This window comes from Pezoporus occidentalis, unplaced genomic scaffold (genome assembly GCF_034315485.1).
Source record: "Pezoporus occidentalis ecotype Australia unplaced genomic scaffold, CSIRO_AGI_Poc_V1 ctg164, whole genome shotgun sequence".
Lineage (NCBI taxonomy): Eukaryota > Metazoa > Chordata > Aves > Psittaciformes > Psittacidae > Pezoporus > Pezoporus occidentalis.
The window spans coordinates 2,334,362-2,355,321 of record NW_026913466.1 but is presented as its reverse complement, the minus strand read 5'-3'; the positions used below and the strand labels follow the sequence as shown (position 1 = coordinate 2,355,321).

General features: G+C 37.5%; 1 protein-coding gene and 1 long non-coding RNA gene across 3 annotated transcripts in view; one reads left to right on the top strand and one right to left on the bottom strand.

Moving 5' to 3' along the window:
• BCAR3 (BCAR3 adaptor protein, NSP family member) overlaps nt 1–20,960 on the top strand; it is a 97,927-nt gene that overhangs the window by 14,420 nt on the left and 62,547 nt on the right. The window lies entirely within an intron of this gene.
• Nucleotides 8–20,953, bottom strand: LOC134160830 (uncharacterized). The gene is made up of 3 exons (XR_009963707.1): nt 20,871–20,953; nt 1,304–1,406; nt 8–271 (listed from the first exon to the last, which is right to left on the bottom strand). It is a non-coding gene; the product is annotated as an uncharacterized LOC134160830 (long non-coding RNA).

Here is a 20,960-nt window from a genome sequence, read left to right as displayed (position 1 = left end):
TTCCAGTTGTACTTATGCAATGTACCAAGCTCTGTTTTTGTGACTAGAAAATGATTGACACAGTAGGGGAAACAGGTTTTTCAGTCATAGTTTTCCACTCCTTTCAGCCACAGTCATTGGCCCAAGAAGTGCTTTCTCTGGACTGTCTAGTGCACAGTGCCAGTGTTTATTTGACCAGTGTCTGACACTTAGGTTCTGCTGATGGTTTGCTTTCCAGGTATTTTTGCTGCTTCTGTCTCTTGCCCTGTCTTGCAGACACCCTTCCCTTTTGCTATAATTAAAGATGGAAATGGCTTTATAATACACTGGTTTTGATCAGTGCATTACCAGCTTATAGCCTGATTAGATTAGGAGAACCATGCTAACTAGAAAATTTCTCTTTGGTTTAAGGCAGTATACTAGGTCAAATTTCACAGTAACTGTGGCAGTTTACCATAACTATATTAATAAATCTTGGAGAAGGTTACTTTTCTCGCTAAGATCTTATCACTGCCATAGTAGTGAAATCAACTTTGGGTTATTGATCAGTGTCTCTGACTTTCTCACTCTGCATTTAGTATTCCTTTTACAGAACAAGTGCTGAGATTTTTCCAAAATACACAATTTACTGTCTTAAACTGTATCACTGACAATGTGCTTTACAGAAACTGGCAAATTGTTTAGAGAAGGGAGAGGAGAAATAGAAACATAACCTGGGCTGTAAAAGAATAGATGTATTCAGATGGTAAAATCTGAGATGTGGCATCACAAGCATCATGACCATTATCAGCTTTTCTAGTTTTTCATTCTATCTACTGCATTCAGAAACTTTCTGCCATTCAAATATGCATTATAATTGAACATTAAGAAATACATGTCTAAACTGCTTCGTTAAGTATGAATGGTTGTGATCAGCAAGGAGAGCAGACCTTTGGCCAGTGTCATTAGTTTGTGCTGCAGTATAGGACCTGAGGTGTATAGAATGTTGCATGGGAAGGTTAGCTTTACTGAGGCTGTAATTTAGAGAGTTTGTTGATCTCAGCGGTGCCAGAGGAAAATCTAAGTACATCTGAGTTCATCTGAAAACAAAACTGGTGGGCCCTTGATTCAAGGAGCTAGTTAGGAAGGTATGCCAAGGTCAAGTGCTAAAAATCCTTAATAAAACTCATACAGTTGTCCAATAAATAATTTTTCCCTAAGAAATGGATGTGTCACAGCAAGAGGCTAGTCTTTATTTGGAAGTACAATACAAGCCAATTTGCTGAAGTAGAAAAGGTGCTACAAGAGAAATGACTTTGCAGATGAGATGAAATAGCTGGTTCACCTGAGTAACTGGCTAGAACAGGATTACACCATGATACATGGCTTGCTCCTTGTCATTTATCTCCCCTCAGATGTAGGAACTAATTTTTCATTCCCAGGGAAGTCTGAAAACAGAGCATTAATGGTTATCCCTGGAATACTTTCTATTTCCATATAGTGATTTGGAGTTACTCAACCTTGGTGTCTTTGCAATACATACATATGAGATTTTCAGAAATGACATTGAAGCTAATTTGGCAAAACCATAGCTGAATTAAGAGTCCAGCTTGTGTCTGGAGTATAACAAGCCAACATCATCAGCAGAATCTTTTGATAGTTCTGGGATATTGTGATAAAAGAAAGAAGAAAACCAGTGAATTATCAGTAAATCATTGCAGTGTGAACATTGAATTTAAAAGCTACATATTGAAAAACCTTTCTCTATGATTTTCCTTCAAATATTCCCCAATATGTATGACTGTAACTGTGAGCATGTTTTTATGATAATACAGAAAGCCATGTTCAGCTCTCTAGCTCAGAAGTGCCACTGTAGGAACCTCCCATTATTATCCATTTGCTAACTTTCTGGGAGCTATTTCATTTCACAAAAGCCTCTGAACAGCTGGTGTTCAGAAACAGAACTGTACAAAACCAAGGCTGGTTTTGGATTGTCTATTTTGCTGTAAAAAAACCCTGAAATTGTATAAATAAGTAGATAGTACTGCAAGACCTTCTGCATAAGGATTTCAGAATACCATAACTTCACTCTTCAGCTTGTTAAGTAGTAACTGAAGAAACAGTTTTACAGAATGAATAGAAGCAAGTCATGGAGCAACCCTGGGTTTATCCCTGACTAACCCTATGATGGTCTCTTTATTGCAGGAAACCTGAGATGTACAGGAAGTGAGTCTTTAGAATGGGTAAATAGAACACAGATTTTGTATTGCCCTCTGATACATCTGCTGTCTTATATCATTGCTTCTGTCATTCTTCTGGAAAGAAAAGATCCTCTTTTCTTAGTGGGTGAAAAAAATATATGCCCAATGTCTGCTACACACTTTGCTGGTGTGTTTGTAATTGTGTTTCGGATGCTAAAAAATGTTGGCATTACATCCCCTAAGCAACAGTTGATCCTATTTTCAGAAAAAAAAAGAAGTAAGTGTAAAAGTAGGATAATAGGAAACTCCCTCTGCCTAAACCTAGTTCTCATAATCATATATATATATATGAGGAGTCTTCTGCAACTTATTTTGTAATTCCATTTTACTTTTAACCTTGATCAGGCTTTCAATATGTCTTATGTCCTGACCACTAATTTGTACCCTGCATCTAATTAACAATGTAATATTGGTTGAATAAGAAATGCTTGAGTTAATGTTTCTGTTACCTTTCTTCACCAAAACTACCATTATCAGAAGGGTCAGAAAGGCAGTTAGTTACTTTGTGGAAGAAATGAGGTTATTTTTTATCCCACTTCACATGTAAGAGCAAATTTTTCATTCAAACAGTAGTGAAAAATCTAGACAAGCATCAACAAAGACTTAAAAGTATGCCAGAAAATAATCCCATTCAGAGCTGTAAGTGCAGTACATTTGAAAACACTGCGTCTTGTATCTCTTAGTATCCTGTCATATAAGGTTAACTAATTTTCTGCTTGCACGTGAATTTTTGGTGGTTTTGGGGGTGGTGTTCATTTGCCATAAATTAATAACAGAGCAAATGCAGCTGGCCAAGTAAGACAAGTAAGATTAGATAGCCACTGTTTATCACTATTGCTTAAAGAGAATGTTGCTCTGTGGAAATTCTGGGATTCCTTTCATGCTTATTGCAGAATTTATCTCTGTTCTGGAATGGTAATTATGGTGACTCTCTACCAATTCTTGTAGATATTGTTTAACTGTCATCTACTAGCATAGAAGCCAAGTATTCAACCTGAAATGTCAAATTTATCGTCTTAAAAATATTGTTCCTTTGGAAGTTGTTAAACAGTTTTGAAAACAAGTTCTTTTTTGACAAAAAACCTGAAATCTGTGACTAAATTAAAAGAGTATGAACCAAAGAGAGCCATCTGTTCATGGTTTTACTAACATCCTAACCAACTAACTGTGTTTTCCTTTTATCTCTCTGAAAATCATATGCCTTTCATGCTGACCAACTTGCAATCTGAAAGTACCTGTTTAAAGCAAGCCAATAAATGAAAGATTTCAGTGGCTGAGCTTGTCCTTGCCTCACATAAGAATGTTCTCTGTGGTTTTAACATTCCTCAGAGAAATTCTTTTGCAGTGTGTCCACTTAATGTTGAGATTTTCTGGTCCATGTAACTTCACAGGCTGTTCTTAGTTACTATACTACCAACATTCTTTAGATATATGCTTGTCATCCGTAGCCTGCAATATATTCACAATGATAAAAACACTGTAATGAAGCAAGTAATATAGCAGAGTATTCCAGTGGCTGATAGAGGGATTTCACCATGTGATTTGTGAATTAGCAGGTTTGTTCTTTAATAGCTCATTAAATGATGAATTCCAGGATCACATCTTATGCAATATAGTGTTGTATGAGTATCTGAAGTGTTGACCATTCCGAGGTTGATCATTGAAGTTCATAGTAGCTTCCAGAAAGGTATCTGGTACAAAACACTGTGTGTCTTAGAGTACTTGTTCTAATTTAAATGCTTTTAAATTATGTCTAGGAATGTATCATACTTCAATACAGTACTGCTACTGTGGCCTGCCTTTCTGCAGGACATATTTTATGTGTTGCAATATGTAGTGTAAAAAAAGAAAAATAGAAGCTTCAGCACTTTAGAATAGTGTTCCAAGAACTCTAAAAATGCTAAACATCTTTCCCTGTCTGACGTAAAGCAACACTGGCTCTTTGCAGACCATAACATGTCAGCCTTTAGGCAGCTTCTTGTCATGTGCTCAGAGTAGACAGATGTGTTGGAACAAGTGATCTGTGGCTGGAAAGTCATCATTCCAGTTGGTTTATGGAGAGCTAATGAGTAAGTGCTTTTCCTGAAGCATAGAGGAGAGGAAAATCTTAAAAAAAAAAACCCAAACAACAAAACAAAACACAAAACCAAAAACCAGAAATCAGAAATCAAAAATGTACAATTAAAGACACTACATGCCTGAACATGAGCATTTCCTGCTTCTGGCATCAGTGCTGTGATAGATGTTTAGGTCATAACGTACATGTTTAGAATTGGGCATCCTTGAATTTATTTAGGATACGTTCAAACTTGCAAATAGAAATCTTGAACTCAGCTATTCTTTGGAAGCTTAAATATTTTTTATGTAGATCTTGCACAACTGCTTACATGGAGCAGTGATGATTTGAGAATATTTTACACATCTACTTTTTTTGTCTTCCTGTGTCTATCATATCCATCTTAATGTGTATCTTTTATTTCATTTTAGCACTTGAAAAAATTACAAGTATTTTTATTTACATGCAACTCAAATTTGGATGACATCATAGAATCATTGAGTAATTTGGGTTGGAAGGAACTTTCAAAGCTCATCTAATCCAACCCGCTGCAATGAGCAGGGACATCTTTAACTAGAACAGGTTGACCACATAAACCTGGCCTTAAGGAAGCAATGAGGATGTACAAACTGCATCATGATGGAGAGCAAACTGTAAATATCCTGCAGCTGTTTTTTGTGTAGAAATTCTTCATGATAGGTTGACTTGGGTTATGTTCATACCTTGGACAAATACTCACCACAGAATCTTTTGCATTTTGATTGTCATGCAGAATGTGCAGTTCCATTTAATTCCTTCCTGTTCCTACAGATAACACTGCCCCTTTTGCTATTCCTCTTCATTTTATGCATGGTCATGTGTTACGTATGTAAGAAGAATGGCATTATCACTGAATTAGCATATTGAGGAACTTTCTCTTGGAATACAAAGCCTGAGTGTTTTAAAATTACTACAACTATATTGAGTGATTCATCTTCTTCTAAAAGATTAATTCAACTGTGACAGCTAAACAAAATACAGTCTTCACCATTCCCTGTTTGTGTGAAGAGCACAATGAAACGAGTTAAATGTAGTAGCCATAATGCATGGATAACTGCCTATTGCCAAGCAGCCAAGAAAGTATTAATCTCTTTAGTCATAATGGTAGAACTTCTATGCTATTAACTACTTTATGAGTTGTTCTGTCATTTATCATTCCTAAGCAATAGTATTAGTAATGATGTTTTATTTATGTTTTTCAGAGTCAAAGGCATTGTGCAGTGAGGGAATAGATAATGAAGGATCTACCCATTAGTAACTGGCTGAGCCAGCTTGGTCTTGCAGAATATTGCATGCTTTTTGAACAATATGATGGCATAGAGGTAGGAACTAGCTTTTTCAATAAAATTCTTGAGAAAATGTCAAGCAAAATGATTTAATGAAAGTGATTAATGTTCCATACTATGATGTTGGAACAAAAAACCTGAAGGCTGATAGTTTGTGTTTGTCTTAGGAAAGGGGGAAATAAAACCCATGCCTTTTGTAACCGTGTACTAAGACTCCCAGAGAAATAATGTTTATTGGAGAGCTAGGCAAAATGAACATTGTACTGTTTCTAGTGCTGCTTGCCCTATGTTAGTTGTGGCTGTCTCAGATATGGTAACAAATGTATATGTTCACAAAAATAAGAACATATGAATAACGTTTGTTTTGTAAAAGTTAACAACAATGTTTCTTTCGTAAAATACAGTATTAAATAAAACATACACTTTTGTGCCTATTGTTATATGATGTTGTTTCTAGATAAATGGGTACTATGTGGTTTAAGAATAATCTCTGTTGAGCAAATACCATGTTACAGAAGGGCCTTGCATCAGTCATCTTGAAGATCCCTAGAAATTTATATAGAAATTCTTAGGAAGCCCTTTTCCCACAGGTCTTTCTTGATCAAAATTTCCTTTTATTGTCCATTTCTTGTTTTCAGTTCTTATCATCCATATATAGAATTATTGAACTTGCATACTAGATCATCAATTAAATGCTTCTTTGACATACTTTAGTTCGGTCTCACTGTATTTCCAGTTCAGAACATTTGTGTACAAAAAAAAACAACCCACAACTGAATATTCTTATCAAGTCAAAAGATCTTTGGATTCACTTTTAACAATTTTTTACAGATTTGTTTTTGTCAATCCAATTTTCATGAAGTAGCACTGAAGGGTATTTAAAATTGATTTCAGTGTCACACCTGTGCTGCTGGTGTACCAGAGTTCTTTGTGTCATGGTCATCTCATAATCCAAGCAAAATAAAAGCAGATTTTAAAATATAAGTAATATATAAGTAATAAAATATAAGTCACAACTAGGAAAAGGACAACATTTTCTTCTTTGCCAAATGGACCCAGTGTCGTGGTTTAAACCCAGTCAGGCAACTTGTTCACTCACTTCCACCCCTTCTTGCCCTCCCCCTACTCCTGGAGGGACGGAGAGGAGAATCAAAAAGAATGCAACTCCCACGGGTTGAGATAAAAACAGTTTAGTAACTAAGGTATTACACAAATCACTACTGCTATCACCAACAATAATAATGATAAAGGAAATAACAAGGGAAGAGAATACAACACCTCAGCACCAGCCGACCGAGCATGAGGCTCACAAAGTCCTTGGCCAAACCAAAACATCATTGTTATCAGCTCTGTTCCCACGCCGAAAGTCAAAACACAGCACTGCAGCAGCTACCAAGAAGGAGAAAAATGACTGCTACTGCTGAACCCAGGACACCCAGTCAGTAAGACAGAAGCATGTTGGAAAATGTTGTTTTATCATTCACACTCATTGTAAGACAGAAGACACAGAATAGACAGTAATATAGAACCCTGGGACAGCTGTTTTGACAATCAAGAAACACCAAAAAGCCTGCAGCAAAGACAGCTTACAGTTTACAAAGCCTGAATGCTGCCTGAAATAGTTTTTGCTGAAGTGCAAAACTTAAAAATAGGCTTAGTGCATCACTCTGGATACAATGGACTGTTTTGAAGTTCAAGGCCATGAGTCAGGCTTTCATTTCTGCAGTATCTGTAGATTACAAGCATTATATTATTTCTTAGTTCCTCAGCCAAACTGAATACTTTCCTAACCCAAAACTTTAATTTGAGAGAACACCTAACTTAACCTGATTTCACATACTTACTAACCTGCTTAATACAAGGACATATGCTGAAGAACCAAGCTTCTAAGTTCTTAAAAGTCTGAGTAGTTTTCTTTGATGTCTTCTACTTTTAAAAATAATTACTAATAACTATTTACACTGGGTTTTTTCTCTCTGCAGTAGCAGGTATGATTATATCCATTTTTTTGAGGACAGTGATGTACAGTCTCTTGAATTAAATTGTTCTTAGGTAAGTAGTAAATACATAGCAATAGAAGACAAGAGTTCTCAGGTTGCAGTCAAGTGCTGTAGCCAGTTCTTATGTCAGATCAGAAGATGCTTATGTACTTGAACGAAGAAAAAAAAATTTCATGGCAGGAAGCTTCTCCCTGACAAAACTTCCACACATTAGTGTTGTCTGCGGCAAAATGCAGCAAGCTCTTTAAAGCTACTAAAAAAAGCCCCAACACAAATATGTCTATAAAAGCTCCCACTCTCTTACCCTGAGCATATGCTGTTCAGTACCAGGGTTAACACCAGCCCTTTTTGTGTTCCTCCTTACAAGCTTTTTTCTAAAGTTTGAAGAACAGGCAGACTGCATTTTACTTCTTTGTATGTGTACCCCTTTTTTCTTAGAGGATGATTTTGTGGTTTTGGAGGGGAGCATGCTGAGGTTTTCTGAGGAAAGCAGAGGGAGCCTCTGTCACTCTTGAAAAGCTGAGAAGTCCTTTCTACTCAAATGTGAATCCATCAGTAGAACCAATTTTTGCATTTGGGTAAACCTTAAAAGCGATAATGAAAGAATAATAATTCATTAACTTCTTTCATCTCATTAGATACATGTGAGGTATCATTTGAGAAAAACTTAATAGGATATTTTCAGGCACAGCTATATTTCCCTAATAGCTTTTGAAACAGAGCAAGTGACATAAAAAAATAGAAGCTTTCAGCAATTGGAGGTCTACTCAGTCTAAATCAAAGAATTACAGGCTTTTGCAGTGGTTTTAATTTGAAAGAGAGAATCAAAAATAACCACTTCAAAAACAGTGGCTCACTTAGAGTAGGAATTCTGTGTCAATTGTCTTATTTACATTGTGAAACAATGTGATTTTTGGTTTTTAGGGTCCTAGGCCTAACTTGTCAAATCTCCATTAAGAAAAGGTCAGGTTTGGTAATATAACTTGCCAGTAACAAAGGGGAGTACATCCTATGGGTTTATCCCTATCTAATTTACAGTGAAAATGCAGAACCATAGAAATAAAAACAAATACATTTGATCATAAATCTTCTGCTTTGGATGTGGGTTTTTTTGCTCTGAAAGGTGTCATCCTCAAATGAAATGTTGTACATACTTAAAAAACAACAAATTGAAATTTTCTACTGATTTCTAAATAATGCATTGTGCTAATTTTGAAAATCAAATAGTAATGATGTTGTGGCAGGAAACGGGGATAAAAAGAGAATAGTTAGATTTGATTACCCAAATGCATTATCTGGAAATTCATGTTCTTCCAAACAGCATCACAACCCATGTTATCTATTAATTACGGTGACTATCCTCTTGATGATATAAGCCTTTCCTTTCCAATATTATTATGCCACACAGTTCACTCTGAGATTTATCTTTCTTCATTAGCTTAAGTGCAGTTGGCGTGCTAGCACTTTTTACAAATTATTATGCAAAGGAATAATAACTTTTAGAAACTCTCCATCTATCTTGACCACTTTTGAGAGAAGAAACAGACAATGAATTAATGCTTTAAAAGAAAAGTTCTTTGTCACTTCAGTGACAAGGCTTTTCACAACAAAAGGGCTTCATATAGCACATGAATATACTTACATTTGCTGTTACATAGCTTATAGTATCAGAAACAGCAAACCTGTCTGAAAGAAATTAGAATTGTCCTGGACTAGTAGGTATAGTATGTTCCTTACTCTGGCATTTGCTCCAGGACTTAACTCCATCTTACAGAAGTTGATCTTAGAAAAATGGGAGTTGAGAACCAAGTCCACCTAACACACATCATTTCCAATATCCTACTGATTCAGGATGTCGAAAGAAAGACAGGTAAGATTTCTATGTTGTCTCTTACAGACTGAGAGGATGACTTAAGGCAAATATTCCTGTCACAAAGAGTTAATAAATGAATACTGTGATTCAGCCCAAGATACTGTCTAAAATACTACGATACTAAGATTCCTCACTGGAGTGAGGAATATAGATCACAGGAGTACTTTATGCAGACAATAAGAGGACTAACTAAACATTAAACTGCTGTCAGGGTTCTAAAAAATTACATAACCTGTATGCTTAGAAAGATATAATGATGTTATCAGACCAAGTGATGGAAGACTGTGTCACAAATGTCTTCATCACTTGGCCAGGTCATATCAAAAGGGCTAAACCAAGCTATTTTGTGCATATACCACCTCATCGCTAGGTGAGGTATGGAGAGAGGAAGTGTGTTTACACAAGTAATTCTGGCCCGCTTTTTCCATCTGGGATTTTGCTATGAATTAACACTTGATCACTGAATCTTTTGTTGCTTTTATCAGGTCAGTATCACAGTTCAACTCAAGTGCATAGGAGTTGGAAGAAGGTGTGTAAGACAGTCTACTCTGAGTGGAAGGATATAGTGAGACATTATTCAACTATGACTTCCTGTACAGGATATTTTGAGAATAGTTAACAAGATAGGAGTGTTATGCAGTCTGCCCAGTAATACTAAAGATCACTGTCTAAGGCTTTTATGGGTTCTATGTGAAGCAGTGGTTTACTTGGCTAACATTCCTGCTTTTACCCTCTCTTGGTCAAGCTAAAAAGACTCCTAGAGCATATGTAAAAATCAAAGATTCATAAAATGTGTTTAAATACTTGTCGCTTTACAGAAGAAACTAGAACTGTTTGCATACAAGTGGATCAGTGTATTGTGTCAATATTTTCTTAGGAGTTCAAAATTGGTTTAATAATTACATAACTTCTACAATTCATTGGTTTAACTCTTAAAATATGAATATAAATATGACAGCTTTTGTAACTGCTTCTGTGAACAGCTTATGAAGTTATTCAAGTTGATTACTGCAATGAAACTACAGGTACTGCAATTAGAATAGATTTTCATGTGTCTTTAAGACTGCATTTTGTAACCTTTTCAGGTACTGGTGTGAGGAACATAATACAGTTCTCAATGTAATGTTCTTTTCAGAGCAAAGAACTGTTCACTATGATGATTTAGAGAGCTGTGTAACGTTTGAATCAACTGACTGGAATGTTCCTAATGCTGTTAATATAGCTACAACTCGTGATTGTTCAACTTCAGCTATATTGAGATAAACCTAATCTTGCTGTGCTGTTGATTTCAGTGAATTTGAATTGGACATTTTATCTCCAAACTGTATGTGGTTTTTGACCTCTGGACGTGTGTCTTGCAGGGTGACAGCATGATACCATTTGGTTTTTTTGGGGTTTGGTTTTTTTTTGTCAGGTAGGTGTTAGAATTCTTCAAGCTAAATTCTAGTAACAGTAGTGCTGGTTCATATTTTTATGGGCATTTATCTTGGTGAGCAACATTTTTATTCATTTCGGTTTTGGCTAATGAAAATAACTGTGTGTAATTGAATTATGTGCTTGGGAAAATAGAGCTAAATTGATCTTTGAAGTGTTCTGTTTACACCACGATATTTGCATCCTAGATAGCTTTGCCTATTGTATTAAAGATTTTGTGGGAAGGTTGCAAAACAGATCAATTCAGTCAGCCATACATGAGTGCAGACTGCTTTGTTTTCACAGCAGGGGCTAATGGTTGTTATCTAGTCTCCAGCCTATTATGACATGGTTTTGTTTTGTGTCTGTCTTTAACAGAGTGCTATGTCTAGGGGCAAAGTGCCTAACCAGTTATGCTGAAATGCTTTTTTCCCAGCACTAAACCTTACTGAAGTCAGACATTAGAAAAAAAAATATTTTTTTATAATCTTCAGTTCTATTAAATTGATTCTAATGGCCTACTAATGTACTTAGCAGCACAGAGGAAAGGTTATACTATCAGTTTACTGTTATCTTGAGCTTCAAAACAGCAGCATCACATTTGTTGCTGGTTCAACAGTTTCCAGACAGTGCTTGAATGTGATAAGTTCCTTTAATACGTAAGCATTTTCACAAGGTTAATTTCATAGGACTGAGCGTTTTATTTGAACAGTGAAGTTAAGTTTTGCGGAATTTTGTAAAAACATTTTCTGTTTTCTGAAATGTTATCTGGTTCTGCAACTACTTGAACAGAATGTGTCTTGGTACACTAAGATTTGGATTCACCCCAACTAACTCTAGCTACTCAGGCTGTGTTTCCACAGTAATTAGTATCAAGATCTGTGCATTGACATAATGCCCAGCAACACATTTGACCTGGATCAAATATGTGCACATGATCGCCTATCTGTTGAATTAGGCAGAGTACACAATACAAAGTTCACTACCTTTATGCTTTTACACTATCTTTCTGCCAGCCAATGGTAGGGAAGTTATTAGAATAACTGGTTTGATATAAGCAGCCTTAGCCAATAGGTGGGAAAATAACCATTCAAGATCATTAAAACACTTCAGCAGAAATAATTTTATAGTGCATCAGTGCTTTGAATAATGGGGCTCTGACTTTTCTGATCAGTATCAGAAAACTGAAAGGCTGTTGTTCCACTGAATCTTAATCTTAATTGAAGCTGGGGTTCCAAAATGCCAACCTAAGCAGCCTGTGCCCTCTTCAACTTTCCTTTAACTGCTTTTGCCCTATCTCTGTATTTTCCCTTTTGTTGTCAGTAAAGCTATCCTGCAGCTGCATGGTGAACCCACTGGGAAATTTTTCTGTCTGAAAACCAATTTTTTTTTCCCCTTCATGTTCATCCAGATAAAGTCCTTATGCCAGTTCATTGTTCAGCTGCACAAACACTTGTACGAGTGGCCAAGGAAGAGACAGCAGAGGTTAGGCCTGGTGGCTGAAACAACCCCACTGCCTAAAGTGAAACTGCAGCTAAAGGTGTTCTATGAAGAGGGAAGTCAGTCTCTGCTCCCCTCTGGATACTAGAAAGAGACAGATGAATTCAGCAGATAATTCAGTCCACTTTCAGTTTTAATTACCTTATATAGGTGCTTATATTTTTTTGTTGATTGTAGAGATATCCCCAGATAGCTGACTTCCTGGCACATCACTCAGGAATGCTGACAGCTGGTGGAGTGAAATTGGACCTAAAAGCTACATCTGCAGTTGGCTTGGAACACTTGATCTCTTATTTTGAGCGCAGTCTTTGAATTTCAAGAAAGCATTAGTTTCCTTTCCTCTAAATCCTGATGTCAAAATTTGCTTAGGGCTTTATCACTGTTTTTCATTTCCTTGCAAATCAAAGTGCACAAGTGGAAAAATGTTTACAAATTCTGCAAACTTTCTTCAAAAGTACAAAATCGTTACCAGTTGGGAACACCTACCACTGTTTCATGAACAGAAGACAACATGGCTGTGTACTCAGTCAAACTGATAGCTGCTCAGATCTTGGATCAGGTAATGGCAGAGTAGATGTAAAACAGGTAAGAGCACACCAACCCAGAGTGATGGTTTACCAGAATGCTTTCTCAGCCTCTAAGCATTTAATCTGACAAAAATGAAGTTTCAAAAAGGTATGAATGTGAAGAGCCATAATACTCTTTCCACAGTCCTTTTGCCTGTAACTTGACTTACCTTTAGGTGTGCACTGCAGCACATTTTGGATCTTGGTGTCCTGCCATCTAGGCCAGTATCCATTCATAGCATGCTGTGACTCCTTTAAGATGTACCTTTTGTCTTGTGTTCCAGAGAAATTGTAGAGTCAGAGGGTGGGGCCTGCATCTTGTATGGGCTTGTTCCAATATAGAATGAAGACGCATCCAAAATTTGGGTACTAAACCACTCCTAAGTAAACAAAATATGGGCTGGGCTGTGTTCTGTCTGTTTGTATAGGAATGTTCTCAGCAGCTATCTAGCACCTTTTTATAGTCTTAGAAATATTTGTTTGGCATGACAAAGAAGCCAGGAAATAACATATCCTCTTCTAGAAGTGACTTCTTCTGGTATGAGAGAAACTGATGACAAATCAGGTGTAATCTGACTCCTGTATTCCCAGAGCATGAGGCATAGCACTCTACCTGTAAAATCAGTAGTTCAAGACAGGCATCCTGAATGCATAACCCAGCACTTAAAGTATAGCTCCAGGAAACAACCATAGTTTTCTCAGTATCCTCTAACACAACTAAACCAGGGTTTAAAGCTGTGAGAGATTGAAACAGAGTAATTTTTAATTGTGTTACCATATTGTGCTACAATCTTTAGGAGTGTGGTTTTATTGTTATTTCTTATGACCTATAATGAAAGAATAAATTGTGCTTCAGATATGTTAAGGAATCCCACCTTTTATGTGACTAGCTCCTTCAGTACAGTAGAAAAGTTACCCATACAGAGGGTAATGTAAATATAGAAATGCAACTGTCTATTTTGAGACTATAAAAAAAAACAACACCTTGGATATTGGCAGACATGGGAGATATTTCTTGGTTCCTTTATAACAGTGAATTTAAATATAAAATTATTTTGGAAAGCTCTGATAATTTGACTGTTGCAATGTTTGTGTATGTTAAGTATTGATGATGTGTTTTTCTGTACATCATTGGTTGAGTTATGAATGGAAAGACATATAGGAAGCTACATGACAAGAAGTATTTTTTTATGGAATGTTCTACAAGTTAGAAACTTGTTTTTCTAGCACCTTATTTTACTGAGCTGAATTCTGATTAATAGCATTTTTATGGCTTAATTAATTTCATTAACATCTTCATTAACATTTTAAAGTGTTTTCCTTTGGGAGGCTACAGGTAGAAAGACTCTTTCCTTTTTGTCTTGTATGGGTTTTCTTATACAGAAGATTGAAGTTTTAATAGGATATTTATTTAAATATTTTATAATTTTATTTGGCATACAAAGACAACAGCCTTAATGGATTTAAATAAAACATATGCATTGACATAATATGATAATTGATATAACATAATAGCATAATTGGCATTGATATAATTCCAAGGCCAGGTTAAACAGAGCCTTGGGCAACATGGTCTAGTGTGAGGAGTCCCTGTCCATGGCAGGGAGTTGGAACTAGATGATCTTAAGTTTCTTTCCAACCCAAGACATTCTATGATTCTATTGTGGGTGAATATAAAATAATATACAAAACTTGAATTAGATTAAATGTAGTTAGTTAATATTCCATAACTTCCTGCTTTTGGTGGGGAAAAGATTTTGCATTTCAATTCTTAAATAACTGTTTCTGATATGCTGTATCTCTTGCCCTGCTGCAGTAAATATGAAATACTTTCTTGCCATGTTGGTTTTCTTGTCATTCATTATATAGGAGACTTAAGATGTGTGCTATTAAAAAGGAATATGACCAAGCAGTGCAGATCTTTGCTTGTGCTTGGGATATATAAATAGCAAATTGGGATTATACAGAGAACTCCATATTCAAAGAAGGTGTAAAATAGCCAAGGGCTTTGCACATGGGTTTTCATTACATGCTCAAAATAATTAGCATAAAGCCATAACTGGTTTTTGCCTTGTCAACCCCAAATGTCTTGTCTTTGATGCTCTCAGATTTTTACTCATTCTGGTTTGTGATGCTTCTCTTTGAAACATTGCAAACACAACCGAAGTGCTTTGCAGCAGTGGTATGTAGTGACAACCTGGCACATTCCAGACTCATGCTAAATTATTCTGGTAGCTTTGCCAATAAATGAAGAGGAGGCTGCTTTGAACATTTCATTTGCATAATAGAGTTAGTATTGCTACCTGTGTGGTCTGTTTTGCTCTTACTGAGATACACGAGGATATGAAGGTTTTTGCCATTTCTCTTTGAGGAATTCACAAATGTAGATGCTGTTATAAACATACTCCTCTCTACCATTTAACTTGTTGAAAGCTCCAACTTCATTTGAAGGCTTTCTGTCCTTCTGTTTATCCTTGTCTCTACATCAGGTATGTTCTAAATGAGAAACTCCTCAACACCTGTCACATACAAAGAGAGGCTGTTATTTCTCTTGTGTTAGAGATTTTTTACAGAAACACGGGAAAACAGAAGATCACAAGGAAATCTTAGCTCCATAATACTAGTTCTTCCAGTGCTAGAAGTAAAGAAAGGAAAGTAGACCCCCTGGTAAAAAGGAAACCATAAAACCTTTTCAAGCTTCGTTCTGGTGTTGTGTTCCAGTGCAATTTGTCATTCATCAAAACTATTCAATAAAGAAAACTGGTTTTAGTGAAGTTTTCCTCATGTCTTTCAAACTTCTAAAACAGATCTGTCTTTATCTATGCCAGCACAAGTTGCTTGACATGGTTTTCAATACCAAATTGAGAAGGGGGGAGGAACTAATACTACCTGACTCAAAACTACATGAATTTCTATAGTTCTGAGAACTCCTGATAGCTACAATGAGACTTTTTTGGTTTGGGTTTTTTTTTTCCCTAATCCTCCCAAAACTTTTGGCTTCTTTCTGACTGCAGACTTGCAATAATGAGCTGCAGGTTAGAGGAGTTTAACAGTAAGCTAATTTCTATTGGAAAATACTGATTTGTCAGAACTATGGTTTCTTAGCCAGTAGTGATTGAAGATCAGGCATCTGGTATTACATATACCCAGTTTGTACTCTCCTAGGTCTGCAAAACATTTAAAGTGCTGTAGCGGGAACTCCAGCAAGCCAGAGTATGTTAATGCACCAGTTTGTCACTGAATGAGCTAAGGTAATTTAACTCGTCAAATTCTTCTTCTTTGCTACATCATTATTTCCAGGGTGATCAGGTATGGAACATTTCTGTGTGTGAATGTTTCTGGGGCAAGCAAACACAAGACCTCTTAACTGATTAACAGATAGCCCTTTGGGAGTTTCTTCAAGACCTTGTGTCTCCAGACCTAAGACAGGCCAAATAGCAAAGCTGGATGTTGGTAGATTTATTATGGAGGTCTCGATAGCTGCTGACTAAACTTCTCTCTTTCACTTGGCATTTGGGAAGGACCTTAGAAAGCACAGTTGCAGTAGCTCATAGTTTTCAACCCAAATATTGTCAGATTTCAAGTACTGGATGGAGCATTTTGCAGTTCTCATTGTCGTACTAATTTGGCCTATCTGTCTTCAACTAATTTGAATTATCAGTGAATAAACTTGATTCCCTAACCAACAGTTAGGGTGATCATTATTTTTGCCATGTGGCATCTGTGGGAGTTGAGGGAATGTAGCATTTTGTTTGTTTCAGTCCTTTCTCTTCTATCACAAGTCTGTAGTAGAAACTTGCTTTGACTTTTGTTTATCTGGGAATCTGCAAGAACTGCTGTGTGAGCAATCCAAGCATACCATTTCCTCTTCTTGTGTAGTTACTTCCACATTTGACCATTACAGCTCTGTTTTTAAAGTAGATGTATTTTTCCCCAAGTTATTATTTATGAAGACTATAATCCTGATGTTTAAGGTCAAACTGAAAAGTTGCAATGAATCCTCCTGTTTTGTCCCATCATCTCTTTTGCTACCATAAGCCAAGTAGCAAAAACTGGCAAGTAGCCAACTCTTGGCATGATTAAGACATGCAAGCTTACAGTGTCACAGGTCTTGGGACCTAGGTAACAGTTCTGTTCCTCATCAGTCATCTCTTTAAATAGCTGCTTGTATAGGTGTCTTCGCACTAGGTGGTAAGATGCACCTGTACGGACTCCCTTCAGAAAGCAGAAGTCAAGGGTGACCCTAGAAGGCCACAGCAGTGTTGTCTGGCCAGCAGTGCCAGCACACTGCTGGTTTCTCAGCCTCCCCATAGCTCATGTGACAAAGGGCAGTGCTTTACCATTAACATTTCTGTGGTAAGGTGATAGGCAGAAAATGTGATGCCATGTAATAGCTAAGGGGCATGTCAGGTCAACATGGAATGCTGGTACTGTGCTAGTTTCAGGACAGTGGAGCTTCCAGAGTTCATCCTACATCTCAATAAACCCATTTCCTAAGTGATATAAAGTATGAAAACAACAAAATTTTGCAGTGAGGAATCTAATCTACCTTAATTAATGGTAACTTATAAGTAATGTAGCTAATTACTCACAAGTAATGTAGCTATAGTTCTGGGCAGTCCTGCAGATTCTTCATTCTTGCAGCTTGCAGGCCCTTTCTCTTTAACAGGTTTGCACCAAGTATGTACAAGGATGGGTTGTCTAAATCATACATAAGACAAAGACTAATTTTCATTTTAATCTGCATACAGAAGAAAACTCCTAGGAAAAGGATGTAATGACTCTTGCATGAGTAATCACAGTTTATGCAGGGCTGCCCAGCTACCCATCTCATTACTTAACACCCAATCATGTTACTAAGGAAATTACTCCTTTTCTGGTTCTTAGTCATAAAAAATGACAATGAAACATTACTTCCTATGTAATTACAGAGCCTGAAAACCTCCCAAGTTTTAGAATAAGCCAATAGACACCATCTTATGTGCCAACTGACCTGAGATTTTGGCATGATTTTGTCTTTTACCTGAACTGTGAAAGTATGGTTTAAATACAAAAGCAAGATGTTGTTCTTTATGAAATGAGGAAAACAATAGTGTGCACTTCCATAGCATCTTCCATTTGATAAGCTGATACCAAGTACTATTTTTTCCTGTGAAAAATATTTATTACTCTGATGTATGTTACAAAAATATAAGTATAGGTCATACAGAGAGTTAGTGGGTCAGAATACTAGAATTGAACATTTAGTCCAGGTATCTCTACTCCTCTTTCTGTATTTTCACCATGATTCCATTTTTCTTGCACAGAATGTATTACTGAGGCATTTTGGTATCCAAAATGGGTCATAGTGTGTTGGGTTTTGATTCCTTTCTCTTCCCCTTGCTCCTCACCTCCTTTTTCCAGGTATATTTTGAAGAAAGACCGCCTGAAATATCTTACAGGAAATCTCCAGAGATAGTTACTTGTGTCAGTTAAGTTCTGGAATCCATCACTGTGAAACATTTGTAGTACCTCTGTCCTCTATACTTACCTGGTTTTGCACAATTGGCAATGATGAAAGCAGAGTGCCATCAGCTATTCAAGGTTTCTAGCTTTTCTGGCTCATCAGTGCCTCCAATGTTGTTGCATTTGGGGAAAAAATAGAAAAAAAAAATTGAGTGAGTTTTTATTGTGTGCTTAAGACTCATTTTATGTGGAATTGGTTTGAATTGAAAACTTCAAGGTTCTATTCAGTGTCACTATGATATCCCCCAACATTACAGAAGATTAGAATAAAGTTATTTAAGTGTAGAAGTCTGTGTCCATTTGCATGCCACAAGTGGTGATTTATGTCCTAGCACCAGTGACTGAATCCTTTTTGGAAACTGTTGTCTTTCACATTTGCCTCAACTTTTCTGTTTTGGAAGTGGTTACTGTAATAGGTGCATGGCAATACCAGCAGCGATAATGCTTTCCTACTGTACTTGCTGGCCTTAAGGAACCAAAGTGGGGGTGTTGGGGAAGGGGAATGCCAGTCAGAAATGTCACTGTGAGCTTCCTTTACGTTGGTATGTTAGATAAATTCAATTTTTTTAATCTTCTGTCTCTTTTTTTTCCCTTACTGCATATTTGAGCATGCTCTGATTTTCTTTTTTTCTTACTTTATACTGAACTTCATCTTACTTCATCTTTAATGCAAAGGTTCCAGACTTTTCAAATCATTTTCCTCTCTCCATACCTACCTTTGCAACATACATGATGACTGAAGAATCTTGGCCTGATGAGCTAAATGTTTCTGAAGCTCTAGCTACACTTCAAAGGAGGGTGCAGTGCGCTTTGTCTGGAATAGCTTTGTTTTTAAAACAAACAGTTTTGCTGCGAAGTATTTTAGATAGCTCAGACTGCAAAAGTCAGTGCTCTGGGCAATACATAAACCACAGACTAGAGAGAGGTAGATGTTGTAGTTCTATGCAGTACTCAGACATGTCACTGTGGTAAATCACCATGTGGAATTTTAAACCTGCTGTTGTCACCACTGGATATAGTTTAACTTATTTAGAGCGAGAATACCATAGTTCCATTTCTTTTTGATGACTGGCTTGATGATACTTAAAGGTCTTTGAAGATGAATAATCTGCTGCTTAATGACACTGTTTAGATAGTTCATGACCAAAACTTCAGCAACATCATGTAGTCAGGCTCTGAAGTAGATACATCAGAAGAAGCCTATTAAAGCTACTCCTGGGGGAAAATGGAGAAAGAGGGTCAAAGGATTGAATGTTAGAGTGAAATGAAAATAGTGCATGAATAGGATCTCCCAAAACCAAACCAGCATAAAACTTTGTAGTGAACAAATATTTAGTGTCAAAATCAATTAAATGTTTGGCTGGACAAAGAAATGCTTGCCTCTTTAAAGCTGATTCCAATAGGATGGCTGTAAAGCAGTTTGCAAAATGTTGGCTTATTAATTCTGGGAAGACACAAAGAACAGCATTATCAAAATTGCTTTTGATAACTGGAATAACTGCAGCAAAACCAGAGCAATGTTTGCCAGGCAGCCTGAAAGCCTGAGCCAACAGCAAAGAGACAAATACAGTGTTAAAGAAAAAAATGAGCTAGAAAGGGCTTTAAGAGTCAACTGAGTGTGCCTTGATTTCTATTTAATCATAAGCTCTTTGGCTGAGTCAGTGGTACAGCTGAAGATGCCGGAGGTGATTTGTTAGAAATGGATGTTCTGTCTGTAACTGATTTGTTTTGGAGGGTATGCTTTACAAACGCAGGTTAACTAGCCATCTGTTCTGTCAGTTGCTCTCGATCCTTTACAGCTCTGACTCTTTGTTTTAGAAAACGTGTTTTATCCCACCAACCTGTTGCACGGATAACTTCATGTAACATGGTGGCATGGGGGGACAAGTCTGCTAATGCAAGTAGTGTGTATGTAATAGGCTCCCAATTGTCTACAAACAGGCTGGGTTTAGGAAACTGTTAGTCTTTGCTGTAGTGCTAATTTGGGAGACGAAATTCTGGCAGTGAAGCTGTTGAATCCGTGGAAGAGGGCAACGGCTGGTCACGGCAAGGGAGCGGCGTGCGACGGGGTCTCGGCAGGACCCAGCCCCAGCAGCCCGCCGAGGGTGTGGTTGCAGGGCTGTAAATCCCGTCAGGGCGCTGGCTCAGTTCACAGCGCTTACGGCAGCGGGGCGCCCGGCCGCAGCGCCCCGCACTCACGGTGAGTGCCGCCCGCGGGTCGGTCTCGTTTGCTGGCTGAGAACGGGAGAACCGCGAAACTAGGTCCCTACTTCCGCGGCCCGGGCGAGGGAGCGATAAGGCGCTCCCGGGAGGCTCGGTTGAGTCACTCTTATTTTAGTTATCGCTAACTGTTCTTCCTTAGGGCAGGCTGGTGCAAGTGTACGCGCCGGCTCCTACTGCGGCGCGGCCATACCTTGGGCTCTTCCGACAACGTCCTGGTTCCTTTACTGGAAGCGCTCCGGGACGCTGGTGTTCCGGGTCCGGCCTCCGGCCCCCCTCTCCT